This window comes from Equus przewalskii, chromosome 20, assembly GCF_037783145.1.
Source record: "Equus przewalskii isolate Varuska chromosome 20, EquPr2, whole genome shotgun sequence".
NCBI classification, from domain to species: Eukaryota; Metazoa; Chordata; class Mammalia; order Perissodactyla; family Equidae; genus Equus; species Equus przewalskii.
The window spans coordinates 28,339,069-28,359,562 of record NC_091850.1 but is presented as its reverse complement, the minus strand read 5'-3'; the positions used below and the strand labels follow the sequence as shown (position 1 = coordinate 28,359,562).

The 20,494-nt window shown below is 37.1% G+C and overlaps 1 protein-coding gene across 5 annotated transcripts in view; it reads left to right on the top strand.

Moving 5' to 3' along the window:
* Nucleotides 1–4,000: 4,000 nt before the first annotated feature.
* Nucleotides 4,001–20,494, top strand: part of NIPBL (NIPBL cohesin loading factor) — a 195,300-nt gene continuing 178,806 nt past the window's right edge. For all 5 annotated transcript variants that reach the window (XM_070586980.1, XM_070586979.1, XM_070586982.1 and 2 more), the window contains exon 1: nt 4,001–4,633. The gene's annotated coding sequence lies outside the window, so the exon portion shown is untranslated. The remainder of the gene's footprint in view (nt 4,634–20,494) is intronic.

The following is a 20,494-nucleotide window of genomic DNA, read 5'->3' as shown; positions in this document are numbered from 1 at the left end:
TAGAGGTGAGAAGGATTAATGAAAGGACAAAGCTCGTTCCTGAAGGTCAAGAGGAAGAAAGAAAATCATCCAGGGGAAAAACCATTCATTTCTATCATCTTAACAAAAATGGAAAAAATATGTTGAATAGTCTTCATAGACATTATCACAAACTTGATTAAGGTATCACAAACTTGATTAAGGTATTTATTTTGAAAACTTGAAATAGGAACATATTTACAGAATGTTAAGTCATTTGATATTTTTGTAGCTCACCCTCAAATCAACAGCTATAATTAACTCTTCATCAAAGTTTCTTAAGATAAAAATCATCCTAAAGGTAACTTAATTATCCTAAATATGAAATAATTTTGGTAGAGTTTGAAATAATCTACAAAACACACATATACTACATGTCCTTTACTTCTTTTTTCTCTCTTAAAAATTTGTTTCTATAGAAGTTAATTTTATCAGTAACAAAGGATAAGAACTGGTAGGCATAAAATTGTGAGAAAATGATTTTCTAAAATTTTTGATTTCTATCATTTTACGGCAAATTGTATTTATCTTGAAGATAATTGTTTTCAATAAAAATAACAATTCATAATTTATCAATTGTACCAATTCCTACTGATGAATTCAATTGATAATACTTAAAATCCATTTTAAAATATTAAATTTTCTGTAGTTTATTGATCAAGAATATATATGGGAATATCCAGGAATATTCTTGACAAATAAAATTAGTGCAACTCAATAATACTTAAAGCAAGGGGGCAATATTAGGTCAGATTAAAAGTTTATTGGACGACCCTACAAACTAAGAACTGACAAATCAAGGATATAATAATGAAATATAAGGCCACCATAAATCAATTGATTTTGGACCTAAAGATTTAAGAACGTAAAAGCAAAATAACTGGATGGTGTTAAGGAAAATAGTTATTAAGCAAAAAAAAAAAAGAAACAAGACAACGAAATCAAGAAAACACTAAGATTAGGTTAATAGATTCTACACAAGATCTCAACTTGGATACTTAAATTTAGGCAAGTAAAACACTAATTGACTTAATACAGAAATATTCTGATATTTACTGAAACAATTTAATTCTATGATCTGGAAAAAACTGATATAAACTACATACATATTAAAACCCTTAAAGGCAGAGAACGTGTCTATTTTCATTCACTAATGTATAGGAGGTGCCTATTACAAAGTTAACTAGCACCTAGGTAAGTCCTTAATAAGTAAATGAGGGAAGAAACTGAAAAAATATCTAAAATTTTTAATTAGAACAATAATGCCAAGACTTTTGTTACCTGGACATACAAAATTATTAGTCTACCAGTAACATTTAAGAAAGTATAGAGGAAGATAACTGGGCTTCCTTAAGCAAATTGAAGTATTAGTATTTTGAAACTGAGTGAAAAACATATTCTGAGCCATCTGTATATTACTGAAAGCTGTTCTTAAGATTAAGGGTAAACTTAGAATTAACAAACTGTTGGATTTACTAAACAGTGTCTAATTAATTGTATTAATGGTTGCAAAATACCTATCAAGACTCTTTTCTTGTCCAAAAATTCCATACATGAAATACGATTACTTGTAATATCATAGCCAAAGGCTTATTGCATAGTTTCTAGTTTACTGGTACCCCTTCTTATTTTAATTTAAAAGGCCTATTTTTCCAGCCAGTAGGAACTAAAAATTCTCAATTTGTTTCATAGTTTTCAAAAATCATTATCAATTAATTTATTGGTATACCTAGTGCTATCATAAGGTAAGTAAATGTAACTGAACAGCAAACTAAAAGGTGAATTACAATATCCACACTAAAGCTGACCTCAGCTTTCACTGAACCTTTACTTCAGAAGGAAACTGTAAAAATAAATCTTACTAGCATTTGCTTTGCTTGACAGCATAATTGAGTAGTAACCAAAGTAGCCATATGTGGTCCTTTATATAAAGATTCAGAAATACGCACCTTTTGAATCACTGTGCCTGGCACACATTTTGTGCCCAATAAATACTAGCTGAATGAAGTTTTCCAGTAGTGCTGGATTTGGGCTAAGCCAACCAAATTCTCACAGACTTTAATTTGGTGAAAATAGCATGTATTTTGCAAGAAAGGCAGGCAGGATGAAAAACGAAGTGTGTGATCCAGGAAGACAGCAAAGCTAATTGGCCCAGTACAAATATGATCATGTAATCTGATCGACTGTCCTCTAGCAAGCCCATTTACAGAAACCTAAAAACAAATAATTATCACTAGTTTGTGGGCTTCTGGTGTTGTGGAGGACTTCCAAACGTCTAGAGTACTGCCTTTTCTAGAACTCTGTAATAAACTTGCATTTCCCTAGGTTTTTCCAGTTTTCTCAATCTTTCAAAAGGTCTCTGTAGCACAGAAGCCTGTATATGTATATATTAAGGGAGAGAGTTAGGAAATTGGTGTGTGGGGGGGAGTCAAGGCCTTTATAATTACCATTCACTCATTAATCAAATATTAAGACATCCACTGTGTCTCAGGCATTATTTCCTCCTCAAAACACCACCGGAGAAACACAGAACCTCTTGCCCTCCTGGAGCTTACATTCTACCGGGGGAAAACAGATAATAAGATAAACGAGTAAGATATGCAGAATGCCTGAAGGATACATAAGAAAAAGGGGGACAGGGAACTTGCAGTTTAAAGAGTGGCCACGGAAGCCCCGAGGTGACATCTGAGCAAAATCCTGCAGGCGAGGGGGGCAAGCCTTATGGATACTTGGGGAAAGAGCCTGGCAGAGGTCCTGCTGGCAAGGATGCCAGGGCAGCTTCCCCTCACCCCATGGCGCGCACCGTCTGTAGGCCGCGGTCAAGGCTTTGGCTTTTACTCTCAGCTAGGTGCAAAGCCACTGCAGCAGTGTAAAGGAGTAACAAGGTCTGATTGAGTCCCTCGAGTGATTTTTGAGGCAAAAGGAATAACCTGTAAACAAGTTTTCCCATTTACTTTTAGCGTATTGGTACATTTACAAATACATAAACAATGTATAATTTAAATAAACTCACGAAAATAAAACACAAATTTCGTCCCGTTTGAGTAAAATTCGCTTACCTACTGCACTTCTTACATGAAGACTAGCCCCCTTTTAATTTACACAAGTAAACGTAACAGAACTGTGGAATGATAAAGGTATTTCACGTGTTACAGTAAGAGACTACAAAAGCATGGTACTGCACACACGATCGCACTTGTACTCCAGCCTTGGCCAGTACCTCACTGGTTCAAATGGAGAGGAAAACGATGTTTGAGACCGGCCGGCCCCAGGCCCACCCGTCGCCCCCAGTCCGCGGGTGGCCGGCGTCCGGGTCCGGCCGGCCGCTCTCCCCGCGCCGGGCTCCACCCACACCTCGAGCGGGGCGCGGACCCGAGCGCTCCGGGCCCGCCGCGGCCAGCTCCTCTCTCGAACAGCGTCGCCTACAGGCCTTTATCCCGACAGTTAGGCAAGAACCAAAACCACCGCCAACAAAAAGCAGACCAGAAAAGACCGCATATTTCCAGAAATAAATGCATCACAAACACGATTCCAATTCAGTCCAGCTGGGGCTCCTCTTCACCGCCAAGGGCTGCGTTCTTACTCCGCAGAAATAATGCAGAGACGGGCGTAAAGTCTGGCCTCTCAAAAGGAGAGAAGGCGTACGATACATCCATCCACCCGGCCGCAGGGACACCGTTTAAAAAATGCACCGTCGCCGTCGAATCGCGGGCGTCCTCTACGTGGCCGCCCCGAGCGCGGCTCCCTAAAGCTAATGACGACCAGCTGGGGCAGCGAGCGCGGCCTGCGAGCCGGTCCGGGCCGGAGCGCCCCCCACGCACACGACCGCCACCGAACTCGGGCCCCGCCTCGGTCGGCCTCCAGGAAAATAAAGACCGGGGAGAGGCGGCCAGCCCGCGCTGCAGCGAGCGCTGCAGCGAGCACCCCGCTCCGCAGGATCGACAATAAAAGGCAACATCCACAGCCGCCCTGAGGAGAAGAAGGGCGCAGAGGAGAGCCGCCGCCGCAGCCACCTCGCCGTCGGCCACGGCCCGGCCCCGGGAGCGGCGCAGCGCGGCGCGGTGAGGCGCGGCGCGGCAGAGGACGCGAGCCGAAGTGGCGGCGGCGGCGGCGGTGGCGGAAGTGGAGTGGGGAAGAGGGGGTGGTTGTTAGTGTTTGGCGCCGGCGGAGGGAGTCATTCCTGCAGCTGCACTTCCGGTCGGCATTTTGTTCTGAGAGGGAGAGACGGAACGAGAGAGAGACACACACAGGGCTCCTTCCCCCCCCGCCCTCCCCCCCCTCCCTCCGTCGGTACCGACTCACCCGACACCACCAAGCCGCAGAGAGGGACGCCCCAGCCGACAGGAGGATTGGTTCCCGGGCCGGCGGCGATGCCCCCCCGGTAGCTCGGGCCCCTGGTCGGGTGTTTGTGAGTGTTTCTATGTGGGAGAAGGAGGAGGAGGAGGAAGAAGAAGCAGCGATTTGTCTTCTCGGCTGGTCTCCCCCCGGCTCTACATGTTCCCCGCACTGAGGAGACGGAAGAGGAGCCGTAGCCACCCCCCCTCCCGGCCCGGATTATAGTCTCTCGCCACAGCGGCCTCGGCCTCCCCTTGGATTCAGACGCCGATTCGCCCAGGTAAATTCCTGCTCTTTATTTCGGCGGCGGCGGCGGCGGCGGCGCCAGGTCCTCAGCGTCTCTCCTCCTCGCTCCCCTCCCCGCCGTTTCCTTAGCGGCCCCAGGTCTCCTCCACGGGCGAGTCTAGAGTTCGCTCCTCTCTGGTGGCAGCCGCCCTGGGTGGCGGTGGTTTTGTACCCTCTCCCGGCCGGCTCCGGTGGCGGGGACTGGGCTCCTGCCGGGCGGTCGGGGAGGCGTAGGCCCGGCGGAGAGTGCAGGCCGCGGGCCAGCGGAATCTACTTGAGCTCGGGGATTAGGAGAGCTCCGGGCTGAGCGGAGCTACTGCTGGTCGGTGACAGGCCTCGCCCGGGAGAAGAGCCGGAGCTAGTGAGGAGGCGGAAACAATACAACTAACAGCAAATGTGCCCTGATCGTCCCCATATTTACAACTTTCCTGGTCCGGGAGTGGGGAACGTCCCAGTGAAACAAACAACCCCCCTTCTTCCCCCTGTGACCCCATGAAGGGAGGAAGTAGTTTCAGTTAGTGAGACAAATGTAAATACTCAGACACGGATCCAGTGGTAATTCTTTCCCTGTGTAAAACTTGTTTGGACGTTGGAAAGTTAATAAAGACTCATTTTCTTTTTGTGAAGAATTAAATCGTCCACATCCGTATTTAATATAGGAAACCATAGTGTGGTAGACACTGCATATCCTCCCCAAAGAGCATTTATGTTGTTGTTTGACAGTGTATTGCACATGGACTTTTTATTCTAAGACAAGTATAAACTACTTGACAGGCTTACCCTGCCACTTTATATTTGTATGCGTTATATAAGGACAATTTTAACCGACTATACATGAAACACTCAGGTACTTCCTGATTCAAACGTGTAGAAGCATAAAAGGAATTTTAAATGTTTTGAGAATTGGGCTGCGATACAGGTAAAACGAATTTTCTTTAAAGGGACAGAAATTAAGTTATGCTTAAAATCCCTTGGAGGTTAAAAAAAAAATGTAGAAGGTGCCATCCTTTCGTGTCAAGGCAGATCTTCTTGAGGTCCCAGGATTGTCATTGGCTGTTTGTGCCCATGATGTTTGACTGTGTAATGAGAGAGGTGTCATTTTAATAGGTCAAATGTATCTGTAAATGCTGAAGAAAAATATCAGTTCTGTCTTAACAAATTCTAGTTCACGAGGAAGTTGTGTTTAGAGCTTGTTTATGGAGGCGTTGGTAATGTAGGTTGGTATAAGGGAAAAAAACCAATTTAAAAGTCCTCAGCCATACAAATTGCATAGAAAAATAAATGTACCTGGGTTAGACTATTTTGATACTTTGTCTGATACTCACTGAAGGAAAACTTTCATTGGTTAAAATGAAGCAACACTGATCAACAAAGTGCCTTGTTTTACTGGTGAATGTTAACATTGGTTCGAGTTTTTTGTCTCATTAAATTATTATTGTCATTGTAGAATAAGTAACTTCTCTGAAGGTTATTTTTGAGTTTAGCACTCTGCTTAAAATAAATTGTCCCAGGTTTCCTGCAAACGTATGGATAAATGTTAAAAAGAGTGAAGTTAATATAGCTGTCACGTACCAGGCATGTTTTTAATGCTATAAATCCGTGTAGTAGTCAGTAGCGTGTCCGTGATTTGTATTGGTCAGGGAGCAGTTTGAATTTTAAAAAGCCTGAAGCTCCTGCTGAGCCCCAATCCCGGCCTCCCTCCCTCCCACTAATCTCCCATTCCTGTCTTTGTGCTGCCTGCTCCTGTTAGACACTGTTTGCTACAGGGCCTCAGGCCTACACTGGGTGGGGGGTGTGCGAATGGGGGCCTGCCCGGGTTGGGGGGGATACAGAAGGGAGGCACACTTCACATCTTAAGCGGAGGATTTTGGGTTGGGGGGCGGAGTAAGGGCTTCAATATAAATGTTTAAAAGGCCCTTATATGAACCTGTGATGAACTTTTACTTCAATAAAATACTGAGACGTATGTCAAGGGATGAACATAATTCTACTAAAAGTAGTGGAAAGAGGAGTTCTGCTTGCTTAGTTTTCATCAAGGGAAGCAACTTATTTTTAGAGTTTTATACTTAAAGGGAGCTTTCTTATTTCTTACACAGATGTTTGAATCAATGCATTGGATATCTGTTTATGTGATTGATTTTTTTTTCTTGTGAGTTTGGAATTAAAGTGAATTAGTTATCAGATCTTGCTTTCCCAATTCTATTTAGTAATCTGTAAGTAATATAGGTTGTGTGATAGCTTGCATTAAGATAGCATAAACATTTCTTCAAAGTAGATGGAAAATATTTTTTCTTTGGTTCAAACCAATTAAATAGGTTCTTTTTAAAGGAGAAAATATTGTAACAGTCGAATAAAACCTAAACTTGAACTTAAATTTTTGATAACTTAGTTGGAAGGAACAGTTTGTATTTCCCTAGAGATTGTGACTAGTCTGCTCTACCTCCCTTGTATTGGTTGAGATAGTGGTTAATCTTGTATTTCCATTATTATTATTTAATTCAGTGAAAGGAGACAACCATAAGTGTTCCAGTAATGTTATATTACTCGTTATATTATTTGGAGAAATATTTCCTAATACACCTAAAGGAAATTTCAACAGTATGGTTTACTGTTTCTTTTGAGTCTGCAGAGTTACCAATAACTTATAATAATTACTTAAAACAGTTTTAAAGCAAATAATGAAAGTCTAGTAAATCAAAGTTGAATATTAAATACTTAATTATTTTAGTGTTTTGTGAAGAGTATATGGGATGCTTCCTGCTGAAAGCCATTCAACAATTCGTTTACTAAAATTATTTGAAAGCATTTTGAACCTGTGCTATGTATCATTATAATACTGTCCGCCTTTAAGAAGAAAAAAGTTGTATCTGAAGAAAGAAAGACTGTCTATTTGAGATTCTCTTTGAGGATGAAAGTGAAAGTTTTCAGTATGGCAGTAAACCTAATTTTGGTTTTCTGCATAGTGATCATGATTAAATTTCAAAAATGTTATGAGCAAAGCTATATGAATTTAAACATAAAATTTACTTTATTTGGAGCGGGACTACCCAGCTCAAACATATATAAGGCTCCATAATTTCATATTTAATTTTTTGGTACCAAGCCATCATCAGACTGCTATAGAAACATTTAAACCCATCTATGTTATATTTTGACATACTTTCTTGTGTATTTATATACTCTCTCAAAATAAACTGTAAAAGTTAATACAAGAGTAAATAAAAACTGAAGAGTTTCAGTTTTGTATAATTTTAACTTTCCCCACCCCATTGCTTAAAATGCATAATTTGTAAGTAATTCTGAAATTTTAAAATAATGTTTCAGTTTTATGTATAAGTGACTGGGAAGACTGAGGTAAATAAAAATTCCTTTTAGAGAAATGTAACTTCTGTTCTGTTTATCCCATTTATTTGCCATAAAACAAATAGGAAATTACTGACTAGGAACTTGATAGAAGCCTGGTAGTTAACTGTTTAGTTGAAGATGTTTATTTTAGTATCCTGAGCATGCTGATTTGGCTTTGGTGGTAATTTATGGTCGTATATAGCCTTTAAAAGTCATTATATTTTTAATAGTTTTTAAGCGAAGTTTTTTTTTATTTTTAGCAGTTGTCATTTATAGTTATTCTTTGTATTTTTAAATTGGTCTTTTTTCAAGATCACCTGAGTTCATTTATAAATAGTTTCATTTCCCTGTGAGAGAAGTCACCAGCATTATTTTCATTTTTTAGTGAAGAACTTGACCCTCAGAAGCCATGTGATTTGTATAGACTCATGTTGTGAGTCAGTGAGAGAATAGGGATTCCCTGACTCTTACTAGTTTTTTATTATATTATGTTTCTTTAAGAATTGTTTGAGCGGTGGTCATGAAGCTAGGTATTGTTCAGTGCTGACAGTGATACCGTTTGTGACTTTTTCAATTATCTGAGTCCAAGGTGCTTTTCCCTCTTCTCGAGAGAGATGATACCTGTCTCTTGGTTGTATTTTCTTGGTATGAAAATAGTACTTTTACGTTAGAAATCCTGACCTTGTGTGTATATGTTTGGTGTTTGAATGATTGAGTTTACTTATATATGTCCTTCCTGAGGAATGTAAGTGAATGAACTATATTTGTAGTAAACAATACATCATGACTCTTGAAAGTTTTATTTTTATACTATTTGTAAAAATTACTAGAGTGGAACTTTAGTGTTTCTAGTTGATTTAAAAGCAGTTTTAAACATGCTGTCTCTTTATTTAAGGCCATCATTGTTGTTTTGAAGAGTATTTTATGTGCTCAGATTTTTTTTGCCCAACTAAGTTAAATAATAAAAATGATTTTAGATATTTGTCTTGTGTATCATTTTGACTGGTGTAAATCTGCAGTCAGTTTTCATGAATTGAGTTTTGTCAGATTGCATTATGTTTTAAGGCATATTCCTTTTTATTCCCAAAGTGATGTTATTAGGAGAGATTATTTCTTGATGTTGCATTGCCAGCTGGATAACATTTTGAGGGCTTATTATTTGCCAGGAATTGTGTTAAGTATGTCCCCCATAATATTATCTCATTTAATTCTTACAACAAGTTCATGAACTAGAAACAATTATCGTACACAATTTACAGATGAAGAAACTGAGGCTGGAAAGGTTAGAAAATTGCCCATTGTCTTATAATTTGTAAATGATCAGTCTGATTTATATTCTTTCTTAAGGATTTAGGATTCCACATTTCTAGTTTTAGTAAAATCTTAATATTATCCTCTGGTTTCTCAGTTGATTCAGTGCTTGCTTACAAGTCATGTAGTCAAGGAAATTGTGTACTTTAGGCAAAGAACTAAAATAGAATTCAGACTATATATCCTAAATATAAAATACTTTTAAAATCAGCAAATCTTTACTACCTTATATTTTAAATTTGAGTTTGTTAAGCCATCTGTGAATTTTTAAAGTTTTTTATATTGAGTTGAACTTGTCAAAGCATTTATTTTTAGAAAGGGAAAATTCAGGGTTAGAGAGTGAGTTCATTCATAGATATGTGACTAATTGTAATATAGTAGATGAATCTATAAATTAGTATGATAGCTTTTTAAAATTCTAATATTTATATAGGCAAAGAATGTTGATCCTTTCAGAGTCATCAGTGTGGGAAGTTGTGGGCTTAATGCCAGAGCTCTTGCCATTATGTATAACCTTATGGGGATTCCCTTAGTGAATACCTTTAGAACCTTTGAGATTGTCTTTTTCTTATCCTTAATGGCAAATTTTTATCTCCAGGGGTGAATTTGAGTTTTGGAGACAGTAAAAAGTAATTTAGAACTTAGTTTAGGAAAACTAAGATTTAATAAGATCTTTTTTGTGTCAGGTACAGTATTGAGTACTTTACATTTGTATAATATGTAGTATTATCAAGTGATTTCCATGTACCAGGGGCTTTATATGGGTTTTCTCAATTCTTCAACGTATAGTATGAGTTTGGTTGTAGTTATTATCCTAAGATACTTTAGAAAACTGAGGTATAGAATGATTAAGAACTAGCCCAAGGTCACACATCTAATAAGTGGAAGAAAGTGGAGAAGGGACTCCAGAGTCGATGCTTTGCCCCTCAACCTTAACCCTACACTATGTATCGTGATTTGAACCTCCCAACTACCCAGTGAGATTAGTGATAGTGTTCTCATTTTACAGACAAGGAAATTGAGGCTCATCATGTTTAAGAAACTTGTCCAGGGTGGCAAATCTAGCAGGTGTTAGAGATAGGATTCCAACCCAAATATGTCTAATTCTAAAACTTCTGTTCTTTCCATTCTACCACCCAGCTCTTTAAGACTTATAATACATTTTTTTGTTAAAAAGGGTAGACTTGGTTATAAAGTAGTGAGATGTTTTTTCTTCTGTGGCTTATAAGGAGATCCTAAAGATAATTTAAAAAAAGTAATTCCAAAAATGTTTTGTCAGTTACAGCCGATTCATTATTTGATGACAGTCTTCTTTAAAAATACCTTATTACTTTACATCAAGTATGATAAAATGTTTGTATGTACAAATATACACTTAAATAGGATACTGATTTTAAATAATATATATGCTATATCTATAAAATAGATAGCTTTTGAAAATGGAAAATCCACTTTATTTTCATAATAATATTGTGATTCTTAAGTTATTTTTTATAAACTAGCTTTAAAAAATTATTCCCAAGAACACATTAAACTTCCAGCATTTTATGTGTTTTGCCATCTTACAGTTGTATAACATATCATTTAACATGAATGTATCAAACTCAAAGTTTTCTTTTGTATATATTTGCCCTTTGGCAGAAAGAGAAACTTAACCGTATGCAAAAACGTGGAATCAGCAACATTAATCAATTTATTCATTAAAATTTTTTTTTTATAGTTTTACCTCTCTTGAGAAATCCAGTAGCTGTGACATCACTTTGAAATACTGGATTCCTTTTTGTTGGAGTTAACATATTTGGGTTACTTCTACTTCTCAGTCCTTTGGTCTTGTCCTGCTGAAAGGCATGCTTATTTTTATATGGTACTGTTTTTAAAAAATAGTTGTTGATTCTAGATACCTTAAAAACTAACAGTGTTTGAGACACTGATGAATTATTAAAATTCAAATGTAGTTTACTCTAAAAATGTTGATCTTTATGATTGTATATTTATTTACTTTTATTTGCAAAACAAATATGTCCTTGAAATTAATCCTAGCAAGGAAATACATCACTGGGTTTTCTCAGCACTGCTACTTGTTAACCCTTTCAGGATTTTATTTTATTTTTATTTTGTTTTATTTTATTTTGGGGGAACATTAGCCCTGAGCTAACTACTGCCAATCCTCCTCTTTTTTCGGAGGAAGGCTGGCCCTGAGGTAACATCTGTGCCCATCTTCCTCTACTTTATATGTGGGACGCCTATGACAGCATGGCATACCACGCAGTGCCATGTCCGCACCCGGGATCCGAACTGGCAAACCCCGGGCCGCCGAGAAGCGAAACGTGCAAACTTAACCGCTGTGCCACCGGGCCAGCCCCTCATGATTTTAAAATGTGCTTATAGTTATCTCTGTCTGGTAGAATTGTGGGTTGCCAGTTTCCACCTAAAGAAATTGATCATCTGAGTATAGGCTATATGTGATTTAATTTTTCCTTGGTAATAATCAAGTTGAAATTTTACATGGGTGTAAATTGGGCCAAAGCCCCTTTTGTAAAAAATTACTCTTATTAGAAAATTGATGCACATGACATAATGTTTTTTTCCCCAGCGTTCTAGCTATGCCTCAGAAAGCTCTTAAGTTTCGAAAGTTGAAGTGTAATGGCCTAAAAGCTACTGTTACCATTCTTTCATCATAGTATTTATACTGTAATCTACCTTCAGGGTATCCTGAAAGACATACATATATGACATATGCTTTTTATTTAACTGTACTCATTTTTTAACTCTTTTCTCTTTCCCTTTTCTTATGTACCTCTTTCTTTCTCTGTCAATATCCAATCTTTTATCTCCCTGTAAGCAAATTTTTACATAGCATGGTGAATATAGGTGGTGATATTAATGTGGATGGTCCTATAATCTATTACTTTCCTTATGAGATCTAGAGCAGTTTGAAAGGCCTCAGATTCTATCCTCATAAGTTCAAAATATTGCTGGTGAAGAGGCATTGACATAAACTGTGAAAATAAGTATTTGTGTAGCATTCCTACTTTCTTCTGTAGACATGTGTTAACTTCTCAAAACAACTCAAGCACCAGAAATTTTTTTAAAGAGAAGGAGAAAGCATGGCTTTTTTTGTGAAAGTTTCCCTGGTCATTCCATTTTGTAGTATTTGTCAGTTTGTTACTTACATCTTTTGATAAAATAATTTGTTCCTGTGTCTCTCAACCATACTCAACCACCAGCTCTGTGAGAGCAAGGAGACTGTATTTTTTCATCTTTGTGTCTGTAACACCATCACAGTGCTTGTCCTTTGTTGTAGGTATTCAATACATTTTTGTTGAATTGATTAATTAGAATTGAGCTATATGATATTTCTTAAAGATGTAGTTCTAGATCTAAGATTAACGAGTGGCGAGTATGTTTTTGTGTTAATTTCAAAATATAATTTTTTTGGATATAGATATATCCTGAGGTTTCTTGCCTTTTGGGTAAGAACATTTTATTTACATGTATTCCTTACAGTTCATACATATCATACCTTGTGCATAGGAATAAGTCCAAGAAAAATTTAAAACGGAGTTCCTGTTTTAGCTGTTACTGAGGATTGTAAAGTATAGGAAGAGTTTTTTTGTTTTGGTCCATTGGGCAGTGGAATTGGGAGTGAGATACGGGGATTTATTTTAAGAGGGAAGATATCTAAATACTTTCTTGTTTTAAGCTTAAAAATGATTTATTTTAGTTTTTATTTTCTTTGCTAATTTAAGTATTATGTATAATAATGTAGATAAATTAACTGTAATGAGAAATACATTATAGCACATTAAAAATGCTTTTCAACTAAAATAGTGATATGATTGAGTTTTTTAAAAGTTAAGTAAGGCTTATTGAGGTATAATTTACACAGTAAAATTCACTGTTTTAGGTGTGCAGTTTGATGAGTGTTGACAAACATATACAGTCTCGCAACCACTATCATAATCAAGACAGAATATTCCCATCACCCCAAAAGTTCCCTTATGTACTTTTTGTAATCGGTTTCCTACCCCTACTCCAGACCCTGGCAACCAGACCTAATTTCTGTCCCTACAGTTTTTGTCTTTTCTAGAATGTCATATAAATGGAATCATACAGTAGGTAGACGTCTGTGTCACGTTTCTTTCACTTGTGTAAGGCTTTTGAGATTGATCCACGTTGTTGCATATATAGTAGTTTGTTGGTGACTGAATTTTGAAATTGATTTTAGTATACTGTTTAACTTTGGTACTACTCTGTCAAAAAATACTTTGAACAGCTTTAGATATTTTTCTGAGATCTTACAGCTGCTTTATTATTGGACATAATTTTACTTGCCCATTTTTACCTCTCACCTCCAAAATCTTGTAATTGACATTATTAAGTAGCATTTATTTATATTAGTTAATTCTGTTAGGTTAGATGCTCTACCAGTCAGGTAAAGTAGACTTTCCCCTCTTTTTTATCATAATTAAATAATGTGTTTTGAACATATATCACATAGAACCTAGAACAAGAAATGAGAGATGGTACAATAACTCACCAAAACTGAGTTTACATTTTGCTTTAAGTTTAATGTTTGTTGTTTATACTAAAAACAGAGCATAGTTGATAGTGAAGAACAGTCATTGCCTCTCTAGAAGAGAGGCTTAAAGTTAGAGAATCAGTGCTATTTACTGAAAGTTGGGGCAGATAATGAGAAAAGGGCTATTTTCTGGTCATTTTGTTTGACTACGTCTTGTGTTTCTCCTTACTCCCTTTTTGGAACAGCTTTCTCCTTTGGGTTCAGGGCTATCAGTGTCTTCTTGTTCTGCCCCTATGTATTTGACCTCTCACGTGTACACACTTGCTAGTTCTTCCTCCTCTACTCACTCCTTAAGTATTGATGTTCCCAAGCCGGTTCGTCAGCCTTGGTTCTGTTCTCTCTTCCTATTGATCTCATCTGTTCACATGACTTTTTACATGCTTGCTACCTCTATGCTGCTAACTCACGAATCTGTCTGCAGAATATATTTCTCTTCTAAGACAGATCCAGCTGTCTGTTAGGCATCTCTGGGTATCCCATAAATAATATAAATTCAAAAGTATGTAAATCTGAACTCGTCCCTCAATTCTTCCCTACTCTTACCCCTCTCCTAACCAAAAAGAAAGAAAACTATTCTTACAACTATGTGAAGTAGGTTATTGTTTCCACCATCAACTCAGTTGCCTAAACTAGAAACTTGGTAATAATGCTTGATCCTTCTTCTTTACTGTACCTCCAGTCCAGTTGTTCACTCAGGTCTGATATTTGTAACACCTCCCTGAATATCACTTGAATCCATCCCTCCTCTACTGTTCTGATTCTGAGAGCGAGCGTGTGTGTACAACTTGTCAGATGGAATAATTTCTAGCATTTTTGGAAAGATTTAGAGGTAATTGTGAAAAATATATTTAGTGTTAGGATACTTTTTGTTCTTATGCTTGGGCTCTGGTGTTTAAAACTTGGGTGTAATCTTCACTAACATTCATGTTTGGTAGCCTAAATGCAACTGTCTTCTGTACACGTTTCCATCATATGTAAAATATGGGGCTTCTGACTTATGACCCGGTGTATCAGCTAGAGTAGACTTTTAAGTCAGATACAGAAAGATAAAAGCTGAGTTCAAACTACTCTAGTACTACATTTCATGAATGTGTAAATTTATTTTAATGCTGTGTGTTGGTGTGTTCACGAGCAGTCTGAGTTGAGAAGAAAATGGGACTGTGGGAGGAAAGGTAAAGGAAGGGCTTTTTAATAGACTTTCCTATACTGTGGCAACATGTTCACTTGAATAACATTTTCACCTTTATTGCAGATAACAGTAAACTCAAGGAACAAATGCAGTAGGATATGATGCCATTCAATTGCTAGGCACCCACACGTTTTTAATAGCAAGAGACAGATATGTTGTAACTCACAGCTATGTGAGTTTGGAAGTTGTTCATGGTTTTGTGTAACCTTACAGTGTTTCTTCTATAGAATAAGAAGTTATCCTCTTCACTCCTCAATTTGAACAGAAGGATCTGCTTAGAGTTATTAACTGAATGTTTCTTTGTGATGAGCGTCTTAAAATGTGATGCTATCTTGAAAGACAAAGTAAATGTTTTCTTCACTGTATCTAGAGTTTATAACTAAGGAAATAATAGGTGCTGTATTTTGCTCTACTGCTTATTACCGTGTTTTCAAGAAAGTGGGGTCAATCCAAAAGCAGTTTACGAAGGCTGATGGGAGAACCTATCTAATTATTGAGTCTCTGGTGGGTTGCACATAGTTAGCACTCAACAAACAATTTTTGAATAAGTGAATTTGAATTGTATTTCAGTTTTGGAATATAGGACTAATTGGAGTGACAGAAAATGGGTGGGGCTTGCTAAATATTGAACAAAATTGGATAGAAGAAAGAAAATATGAAGCCCAGAAAAGGTAGGACAGCATTTAAAGCAAAGAATTGGTATAATTTAGTTAATTACTTGTAAGTGGACGATTAGGTTTGCTTAGCTGGATAAGAGAAAGGTCTATATACAGAAATGTTTTGAATTCTTTCTTTTTTATTCCCACTCCAGCTTTGCTTCTTATTACCTCTGGACTTCCATCTTCTTTGCTCAGGGACAAATTAGTAGGCTCAGGGCTAAAATGACCTGCCTAATCCAGATATGCACGTTGGAATTGGGAATTGGGTTGTATTGGTGGGAAAGGGAGAGAGGTGTTATAGTTCTTGAATCTTTTCCAGTTCTTCATGGTCTGTAGTGTGTATCAAAGTGTCATTATGTGTCTCCAGTATTCTGATGAGAGGACCTAAAAACTAGAATTTAAAATGACTTGTGGGGCCAGCTCTGTAGCTGAGTGGTTAAGTTCGTGTGCTCCGCTTTGGGAGCCCAGGGTTTTGCCCGTTTGGATCCTGGGCGTGGACCTAGCCTCACTCCTCAGGCCATACTGAGGCAGTGTCCCACATAGCAGAACAAGAAGGACCTACAACTAGAATATACACCTCTGTATGGGGTTGGGGGGTGAGGGGCAGCTTTGGGGAGAAGAAGGAGGAAAAAAAAAAAACAAAAAAAGAGGAAGACTGGCAACAGATGTTAGCTCAGGGCCAATCTTTAAAAGAATAAAGTGACTTAGAATTTACAGCAAGCTTGTGACTGTCCTCGGATCAAGTTCAGTATCTGAATCTCTAATATGCTATTTAGCTGTTGAGCCATGTTACCACCCACACTAATTATCATATGGTTTTAGTGATTCTGATGTTTCCAAACTGGAAGACAGCCACCGGAATTTTAGTGTTCTTTATAAAAATTTCATAGTTCAGCAACTCTCCATTCCCTTACTTTTCTTAGAAACCAAAACTACTTATAGTTTTCTGGTATGTTAAATAAGGCTAAATTGTGGAATTTGGAACTTAAAAGTTTTTAAGCACTTCAAAGTTAAAGACTTCTCTCCCTCTTTTTTTTTGAATTATAGAAGCAATGTGGAAAAAAGCTACATGCTATTTGGAAAATAGGAGAAATATCCAGTCTCTCGTATTTTATGTTTTTCCTACTCAGTTTTTAGTTAAAATATTTATATTAATTACATTTAATATAATTAATGTTAAATATGTATTCACAGTATAAATATATATAAATAGTCCTGTTTTCTCTTAAGGTTGTATCATAAAGATTTTTCTAATTTCTTATACAGTGTTCATAATTGTTTAAAATGTTACACAATGTTTTGTCAGTGGATGAACCGTAATTTTCTTAGTCATTCTGCTGCTGGACATTTTATTTGCTTTCACTTTTTTCTGTATAAAAATGAGGCAGTGGAACATTTTTATATGTACAGTTTTTTTTCTCCCTTTGGGGGCTTTATTCACTTAGAGTAGAATATCCCGTAAGTAGAAGTTGGGCCAAAAGGTTTAAGCATTTTTATGGCTCTTAATATGTATTTCCAAAAATAGTTTTACCCTTCCATAATCTTTATTTTCATTCATGTCTTAGTTCATTCAGTAAATGTATTTTTTTCATATAGAAGCACATTTCCTATTAAGATTATTCTTAGGTCATTTAAATGCTCCTATTCCCCCCAGTTGTGGCTGAGATCTTTCGATGTATTTTTGAACTTTGTAATGATAAAAATTATGGGCTTTTGGGGCTGGCCCCGTGGCCGAGTGGTTAAGTTCGCGCGCTGCGCTGCAGGCGACCCAGTGTTTCGTTAGTTCGAATCCTGGGCGCGGACATGGCACTGCTCATCAGACCACGCTGAGGCAGCGTCCCACATGCCACAACTAGAAGAACCCACAACGAAGAATACACAACTATGTACCAGGGGGCTTTGGGGAGAAAAAGGAAAAAATAAAATCTTTTAAAAAAAAAAAAAATTATGGGCTTTTCAAACTGGATATAGCATTTGGAGCTATTACATAGCGAAATTAACATAGAATCTAATATAAATTAGTAACTAGCCAAGTGACACTTAGGCCAGTCATAAGCCTATTTCTTTGGTTGTCTCGGGTTCAGCTAAGAACGTGAAGGGGTTCTCAGGTTTTAGGATTTTTATTGACTAGTGAAAGCACAAAGGAAAACAAAAAATAAGAATTTAGGTAAATGCAAGGAGAGACTAGTTCCTAGAGATGTAATTGCGGTTCAGGGATCATCAGTCTTTTATCTACCAAAAAAAAAGTGTTAAGGAGATTCTAGATTGGAAAGTTCTAAGAAAGAAAAGTCAATTTTTAGGTAGATCCTATTACTTAGTCTTATTATTTGAGATATGAAACCTCTAGTGAGATGTGGACATGGCCGTGCTCTCGTAAGTCATTCTCTTGTTCATCAAACACTGAGTATTTCCTATGTCTAAGGAACTATAAGACATTAGAGGTGGTAAAATAAAAGATTCCAGCCTTGCCTTCAAGGATCTTACAGTTTAATATAGACAGATAAACAAAGATTATTTTACAATATCAAGATTAACAGAGAGGATACAGTAGAAGCACTGGATGGGGGATCACCTAATTTAGACTAGAGATGTTATGTAAACTAAGTTTTGAAGGCCATTAGTTAGATTTGGGAGCCTGGGCCAATGGTGTGATTTTGGAAATTGCAGATGCTTAGATTATTGGAGCATAGGGCTGAAAAAGGAGCGTGCCAAAAAGATTTGAAGCTACGGAGAGGGACAGGGTCCAGATTATGAAGGTATGTATATACCGTTAAGAATCTTGCATTTTATTTTAAAGGCATTGGGGAGCCAAGAAATTATTTAGTAATGAAGTGTATTTTGTATTTGAAAAATGCTTTTTGGCAGCAATACACATATTAGATAGTAGGCAGAAAAAAGGAGGCTAGGGAGGTCATTTAGGAATTGATGAGGTCCTCAAGTAAGACAGTGAGAATATGGAAGAGGAAACCCATAACAAATATTAAGGAATTAGCCTGGATACAGTTTGGTGTTTATATGTAGGTAGATTGGGTAATGGAGAATAAAGAGTCAAGGATGCCTTCTTTTTAATATAGACAGATAAACAAAGATTATTTTACAATATCAAGATTAACAGAGAGGATACAGTAGAATTAGCACATAGCTTTCAAAACCAGCGTACGTTAAATGACTTTTGTCTGCCTATGAATAAGAATACAGCCTACCAAACACTGTATCACTTTCACATTTTGGATGGAATGGGTATTGAAAATTTTGGTGGCTTGGTCAGATTGTTGTAGACACTAACAATCATTTGAAAATTACTTTCAAGTCTGACCTAGAAGACCTCTCCAGTCTCAAATCAGGGTTAAAAGTTCTATGATAGATCCTATATGTTTTTCTAAAAAAAATCTTACATGGCTTAAAATCAGAAGATAATAATGCTATTTCTTCTTGCGGCTTTGTTTTCCACTATATTCACTATATTACTATGAATTTAGAAGAACCAATTGGATGTTCTTGTATGACTATTTTCCATTGTACAAGACTGTTCCTAAGGCCGCCTTGGTGTATTTCTTTTTCCAGCCTTATTTGAACACTGCTTCTTTGGTTAGTTTTATGCTAAATCCATACACAGAGATCTTTCAGTGAGAACTGTGTTGCTTTGCTCATAAGGGGATAATCTTTACAAATATAAGTAAAGGTCTACTTTTAGAATAATTAAATTAAAAATGACAGCAAGTTTTCAGAAGTATCATATGCAGGAGTAATTATAAGGGAATCAAACTGATTTGTCAAAAATAATTGACCAGGTGTCATAATGAAAACTAGTACTTTCCTAGGATCTAAGTACATTTAAGCAAATGGACTTTTTTGCTTTGTTTTTTTTGGTTAGAGAGATGGCACATCAGAATCACCTAGAGAATTTTTTCAAAGTATAACCCTTTTCTGGAGTATAAGTTTCTGCTTTTCTCTTTTAGCTATTCCCTTAGGCTTTTTAATCATTCCACAAGAATTAATTGAATAACTGTTCTGTGCTCAGCAATGAATTCTAGGCATTTGATGCTAGGACTTTTTTTCAGCCTCCCTCCTGAGTTTTACGTGGCTGCCTAAAAGAGCCCTCTATTTTTTTCTATTCTGTAAAAAATCCTCTGTGAGTCATAAAGGAGCAAGGAACCATGGTGAGCAGAATTATTATTAGTGAATTAGAATTAAAAATACAGATAGAATGGAGAGATGTGTTGAGTTCTGAAGAATGGAGGTGAGTTGCTGGATACTACAGAAGACATAGTAGAATTGAGGAAAAAAGAGTAGCAGATACTGTGAGTGAAATTGGCCAAAGAGCTGATGAGAAAATTGAAGTGAAAAAATTAAATACATATTAGCAGTAGTACTTAGAATGAAATGAAAAATTATGAACTGACTGATTTGTTCCTGTGGATGGCTTATGTTTAAAATGTTTACTCGGAAGTCAAATTGCATTATCTTGTATATGTTGAATATATACTACTTAAGAGTAACGTGTAAAGTGCTTAGAATTATGCTGTACACTTACAGTAAGACCTCAGCAAATATTTATTTTTGTTAGTTCACAGCTACTTTTCCAGTTGTGATTTGGTGAAAAGGATATCCTTGTTAACTATATTTCTAAATGAAAATCTGCTAATTTATGAAATTTATAATGAATTATTAGGAAGGAAGATACTTGGTAAGAAGCAGAGAGAAAGTAATCAAATCAGCTCAAGTTCATCTTGTATTGAAATATAAGTACTCCTTCATAAGACAGCTTGG